The sequence below is a fragment of the Anopheles cruzii genome, chromosome 3 (genome assembly GCF_943734635.1).
Source record: "Anopheles cruzii chromosome 3, idAnoCruzAS_RS32_06, whole genome shotgun sequence".
In the NCBI taxonomy this organism is placed as follows: Eukaryota; Metazoa; Arthropoda; class Insecta; order Diptera; family Culicidae; genus Anopheles; species Anopheles cruzii.
In genome coordinates, this window is record NC_069145.1 from 12097809 (window position 1) to 12105042 (window position 7234).

Consider the following 7234-nt stretch of genomic DNA (forward strand, 5'->3'; position numbering starts at 1 on the left):
ATTTGTTTATACGAATTTACTCTCCTTGTATTCTTTTTATTCATGTCGATTAGATTTTATTTCGACCTAAATAGCTTCTAGCTAATAGCTAAATTATATTTCTGCTTGATAGTTTACCAAAACTGGCGCAACATTTATTATTCTTTCTTGAAATGTAGCATTTTTTCTTTGTTTTTGCATGCTTATACAGTTGGTAGTAGAGACATAAATTCATAAAAATTCTAGGTCTTGCATTAGAACCATTACGCAAAATGTTTATCTAAGCCAAAGGCCAAACAAATTTATACTTCATTAAAAACGAATAAAAGACGCGAAAAAAAAGTTCTAAGGCAAACGTTCCCTATACCAACATTACAGCACTGAATGGTGATAACGCACAGAAGAATGCATTGTTTGGTTCGCGAAAGAAAACATAAAACAACGTCTCGATTCGCTGATCACGCATCGGCCAGACCACGCAGGCCAGACTGTCACCCATCGACGACCGCTACGCCGTCGACGGGACGATCACAATGCAACAATAGGAAACCGGCAACTACACGTCACAAAAAAACCCCTCGAATTTGTTTTCTAACCAAAAAACGCGACCAACCAAGGCAGCGTCCACCGAGGACGGGGACCAGCATAAAAGAGAAGCCCGGCCGAGCATAGAAATCGTTTACGTTATCGTACCAAATTAATCAACCGTCTCGTCGTCGCGACCATCCTCAAGTTGTTCTATTCTTTTTTGTTTCATGTTTTCGGTGTGTGTTTGTGAATCTAAAATAAACCGAAATTTCGGCACCCATTCGAAGGTGACCGGAAGCGGAACCATCGAAACAATATGCGCGCCAGTTGCGCCCGTTTTTTTGCCGGCATTTTCGCTTTCCGCGTCGTCTGGGTGGTTCCCGCCGAAAGAACCTTCGTCGTCGGTCGGTCGGTCGCCGATTTCGTCGAAAATCACCAAAAACCACGCGATATGTTTATTGGGAGCTAAATTAGATCTTTATCAGCTCATTTCCATCGTCCATCGTCTCGCGTCAGGGGAGAGGTTTCGGAAGCTCGGGCGCTCGGTAGCCGACCCGATATGTTGGGTTGGTTGTGCGAACCACTGAAGCGGAATGATTCGGTGGTTTTTGCGCACCATTTTTTGCCCGTCCGCGAGCATCGATAATAAGTGGCCCCTCCTGGCGGGGGCTGCTGTTTCGGTGCTCTAAACTCTAAAGAGACTCTAATTTGGATGGCGAAGGCGCTCGGGGAGATGGTGAAGAGACCCGAGCGAACGGTGGTAAAAAGCAAAAATCTCGCAGCATAATAAACACGAAGCTATCGGGAAGGCGGCCGAGAAGCGGGAAAAATCGTCACCAGTCATGCAGAACTGACGGCACAAAATGGACGACACTTCAACGATGGCCACCAGACGCGGCGTTGTTTGCAAACGGTGACCGCGCTCCGCCAGACAAATATAATAAAAACTCCCGGCAGCTAAATGGGCAGCTAATTTAACGTCAGGAAATTAGGAACACTTTTCGAGTGGAAGCAGCAGCCCGTCGAAGACCGAGGGACCGAGCACAACACAGGACCTTACCTAGGCTGGGTGTGATTTTTTACGGCTTCGACGACAAAACCGTTGATGGCCATACTTCCGGTGTTTACTGGGTTGTGGGTGAGCAAGCTTTTGTTTGTGAGCCGATTTTCATTCTTTTTTTTGTAAAACGGACCCAAAACTCATCTAAAGTACACTCGAATCAGCACCAATTTTTCGTACCCCCTTATCGTACCTCGTGCTGGCCACCGGTGACGACTTGCTGGCGACGATCGCTCACCTTCTCGCCGGAGACGGAGTTTTTTGTCGTCCAATTCGTCGCCGCCACTGCATCTTCAAGCGCAACGCAGCCTCGCCAGGAAAGACTTTCGACGACTCCCGCGGCCTGACCATTGTCTGCAGATCCTATTTCGGGCGTTAATGGGTGCCCACCGCCTATCGTGCTCCCGTAATTCAGGGCACTCGAGACTCGGGTACAGGACCTACCCAAAACGGCCGCCCTTGCACGTCGGCAATCAACGGCCCTAGAGCTACGTCTGCGGCAATTTTCACCAATAGACGAGAACGTGAATGTTGGAGATTCACAAAAAACCAAACACTGGAATCCTTTGGCTGCGAACGTGGCACCGAAACCCGGACCACCGGCCGGAAGCCGTCGTTCGATAGTTTCCTATTGCGGCCTTGCCTTTAGTTTTCCGCCAAGCCAACAAGGGATGCGTCACTGCCCCGAGCAGCCAAGACTGATTTCTGGCAGCTAACCGACGGCGGACAATGGCCGATCGGAAAATGCCGGAAGTCACGCAGCGATTAGATCCAATTTTGGGATCTGCCTTTTGTGTCCTGCCGTCATGCCGTTGTTTTTTGCAGATTGCTGCCAAAAATGTTTCTGGAATGGCCGTCCTGCTGGATGAAGTGTGGTTGTACTGGGATGAAACCCGACGAAAATTAAGACCTGCTCGTGACATACGGGCGCACAAAGGGTTGATTTGCAGAGCGGGACGGCCCAAACTGAGACAGGGACGGCTTAAATGAGGACACAAATTTTGATTTGATCGGAAATGAGATAAGCGTGCTCTGAAGGGCCCCTCCACCCGGTGGGCGATTTTGCTAATGTGCTCATAATTTTTAGGCAGCCGGTCCTTAAGCCGCTTAGGGTGCGGAATGTGGTAAGATGAACGCCGTTGGGCAATGTTCCGCCACATGTTTAAAGCCCTGCAGCCGGATTTAAGCCAACGGATCAACGACAAACCCACAAAACGCTGCCATACCATTGAAATCCGGGTTGTGATCAAAAGTGTCCTTCAAAAGTTGCACAATGACACTTTGCAAAACCCGGTGTTCCGGTTTTCCGGACACAGCACCAGAACCATGCTGTGCGCATTTTAATTGGAAAAGTTATCTTTAACATCTCCGATTGTGCAACACTGCGCTGCGCAGCGCAGCGACCGTCAAGTGCTTCATTACTTGACGTTAGAGAATTCATTCTTCCATCGACCGGGCGTCCCAGATCGGGCAACTAGAGGCCCTCTCGAAACCACAATACCGAGGCCGGCGGCTCGAGTACCGCGCATTTTCGGGGCATCAGCGGCTGTCAAAGGCCCGTCTCACGGCGCGACACGGTCCGCGACACACGTCCGCGAAATACCGGTGAAGCCAATTAATATTCTAAGACGCGGCTGGCCGCGAATGGAAAGAGAGAGAGAGCGCGATGCACCGACGAAGGACCCGCCACGTAAGCAGCTTACCTACCACCGCACGACTCGCACCGACTCGCCTGCATGTCTCATTCATGAACTTCTCGGCGCGTAATCCGCACGTCCAATTTTCCGCGAGTGGTGGCGGTTATTAAGGAAACCTTTTCCGAGGACCGCAGCGCCATCTGTGACGTGAATGCGTGATTTCGGGGGGATGATGAATTAGAAACCGAAAGGAATCGTGATCGTGCCCGATGCCGTCGGTTCGCATCTCACTATGGACACTCTCTTTAAGCTGCTGTAAACTTGTTACTGAAGAGAGCCAAATTGCGATGCAAGGACACGTTTTCAAATCATTGCATGCGTAGCATGACCGAGCGCCGTCGGATATTAAATTCTATTATGTGTGTTATTATTTTTCATTATCCTGATTTGCTTCCCTCGCGGTGGTGTGTTGTCACCACATTTCGCTGGCTCGTCTTCGTCAGTTGTCATTTTTACATCGTACCTCCGGGTCAGGTACTCCCTCCCCCCGCTTTGATTGGGGACTACCGACGAGAGCCGCCCGAGGTCTTTTGGGAGAGAGAAAATGTTTTGAATCGCTGATGACGATGTTCTGTGGTGAAAGCAAATTCCTTTAAGGATTGTCGTGTGCCCCTTAAAGCTTACGGCGAAGAAAACGTACGGCCTCCAGGATAAGCCGACCGAGAACCAATCTTGCGCACCGGCGTTCTTACGGGCCCGGCCCGCACATCCTGCATTCTGGTGCCCAAGGAGGCCCGGATTCTCACAGAGAGCCGTCGTCCGCCGACTCTTCCGGCTGTCGGTCGGAATTACGATTCCGGTGTACCCTGCAGGAGCCCGGAGGAGTACACACCCGAGATTACTCCCGGCAATCCATACTAATACTATCCAGATTCTCGAGCCTGGCATCTGCTACCCTTCGAGGCGTCTTTCAATAAACATTCCTTTTCAATCGGCTCTGCAGCTACCAACAGCGGCAGCGGTCTCTCGGTACGGGCCAGGGACCCGGGTTTTCTCTGGAGGACTTCTAATCGACAATCGCAATTTCGGCTTCACGCACGACGGCCTCACGCACGGTGGCGGCCCCACTTTCGCGCGTGAGGCGAACGACGAATATGAAAAGCGAAACTTTCCGAACCATTCAACCGTGAGTACGGTTTTTGCTCGCGTTTCCGTTTTCTTTTTTCCGCCGTCGGCCATTTCGAATTCCTTCTCCACGGCTCCACGACATCCGCCGGCGGGGTTCGGTTTCGTTCGTGAGATTATCCGTCCGAAAAGGGAGCCCACCAGAGAGCCGTTCGGAACCCGCACACGTCAACGCGCGGCCGTGAGAAGGATCGTTAGAAAGCAGCAGCTTCCGGCGGAAAAGTAGGCAAAAAGGGGGCCACTGGTCGGAGGAGAGTGCGCGACATAAAAACCATACATATTCATTGTCAATCATCGTTCCCATCATCGCTCGTTGACGTTTCGGCGAACGCTGGAGCGGTGCCCGAGGCTTCACGCCGATCCTTCGCCTGCGTCTTTGCTGATTGGATCAAGCGCCGGGTTTTTCCTTTCGCTTGCTTTCCTTTCCGGAAGTCGGGCTCCACCAAATCAACATGTGCCATTTTTCCCCTGGCCCAAAAATGAAGATGATTGGTCGGGCGAACAGAGTTCAATTGATTTGTAAGTCACCGACCGCCGGGCCGACCGGAAGATGATTGCCGGAGGAGTGGAATTTGGTTTCCGCTTTTTCTTGGTCGGTCAGCCTCGCGGCAGTTGTTCGGATTTCCTTAGCTTCGAATAACGAACCTCTCTGACCGGAGGCAAGCAATGATACCGCCTTTAAAGAGTTGAGGTTGATGTTTCGGCAGCACTTGATTGGCGCCCGTTGTCCACTAATCTGTTCGGTAAGATCAACCCTCTTTGGTTGCTCGAGAAATCGATTCGGCCTTCCTTTCGACGAGGATGGAAAGCTAACCAACACAACAATGAAACCGTCAATTCTGTGCTCCAGAGATTCAGGTTTCCAGAGGCCCCGGCAGCAGCATCGGCCACGTCACTCGTACCTGCCCGATTGCTGCTGCTGCTGACATTCCTAACTCAATTTAATTTATTTTACAACATAATCTACTTCCGGTCCAGCGACGCATCCTCTCCGGGGCTGTCTCTCTGGCCCTCTGGTCACCCGATGGGGTAAGGGTAATGCGATACATTTCCGAAACTCTTCAACCATTGCCGATCATCGGGGTCGGGACAGGGTTAAATTTCAATAAAATAATCACCGATGGCGCTCGGTAATTGAAGGGAAAATTGATGGGTTTGCTGACGAGAGTTTGGCAAAAGGTTCCCGGCGACTTGCAGGTTGATAAAAATTGTTGAAAAATCGCCGAAAACGATCTATCTTTAAGGTATCTTTAAGTTTACTTCAAATTAGAGAGCTGTGTAAGACACGGACACGGAAAAGAGACATCTGCTGATCCGCAGTGATTTATCGGTTGTAACACAGGCTCGCTTGTTGTATCAAATATGAAGCAAAACATCTGTGAATTACTTATCACACGCCACCGTAGCTACATGTGACCCATCTCCAAATTGTGCCGTAAAACGACAACACTACCCACCCGGGGTTGTTACGGGGTGAGTTACGAATTTCGGTACCATTATGGGCAGCTGGGCACTGGTTTAAGTTACATTTAAATAGGGCGAAAGAGTGAGAGGACGAGCGAGCGAAAGGGGAATGTTAATTGCAAACCGAAGAAACCGCAACATGAATCCCATAAATCGGAACTAGAGCCGAAAGTCGTCCATCCTTGCGCGGTGCCGCCTTTCAGCGCCGGCGGACCGAAAGCGGACCGAAATGTGTCATCCCGCTGGCAACGTCCTGCCGGTGGGCAGAGGGGATCGCGCCACACAACTCTTCGAGCGAGAGAGAGGGCCAACCCTCTCGACAACCCTCTCGGAGTAGCAGCTAATGATACATTCACGTGTCAGCAGCGAGGTGCACCAAGAGTTCTCCAAATTTTCGGCCCAACGGACGGACGGGCACGTGCGGCAACAACAATGGCTGGACGGTTCCCTCAACTTGACTTCCACCAGTGTGCCAAAGAAGTTGGCCGCCGGCCGAGGGTGGCTCGAGAAGGTGGAACTTAATTCTTGGTCCTTCCGGTGCGCCATTTTCCGTTTCCGATTCCCCGGCCGAGCACGGGCTAAACTCATTGGGCTAATTGATAAATTGTGTTTTGGGCAATAAAATTTGATTGCTGTTCGACTGGTAAACTTGGCAAAGTGCTTCGGGACGTCGTCGTCGTCGTCGTCGGTCCCGAAGGACATCATTTATTCTGCCGTCTACCTACCGTACCCGGCACTACTGAACGGTGCTCAAAAGTCAAGGTGGACTACGGACAGAGCATACGACTCGTTCGAAGTCGTCCAAGAGTTCGTGGTTTATTGGATCAGCTCCTCCGAGCCCGGTGGAATCGTCGTGGAAAAATGCGAGAAAATCGTACGCAACACAGACACGGCGCAATTGGCATCGAATAATAAACATCAGTGCAACGGCGAGGAAGTTGGCTCTGCAAGGAACCGAGCCCCACCGGAAAGGGTTGTGCGTTTCCGCTTGCCTGACGATGATTATGATAAATGGATCAACGATCAGCGGGAAGGCGGCGGAGCCGTGTTCGCAGCCTTACGGCAGCAGCAGGAAGATGGTAATGTGTTGCCATAATTTGCCTGCGGGAGGCCGGCGAAACTCGCTCGGCAAAATTGGGTGGAAAATCGAAACGAATCAGTAACGCATCGGGAGCCACAGCCCGCCCAACAACCCGTCATCACGGCTATTACGGGCCTGCTCTCGTTCCCATATCCTCCTTCACGGCGACGGCGAAAGGAAAGAGGTTTTACGGCTCTACGGGAGCCAAATTTGGCCCCGGGAAAGATTTGCTCCGAAGAAGTTCATCGATGAACGAACCCGGTGGTGTATGATGGAAAATAAATTTACCTTGAAGGTGCT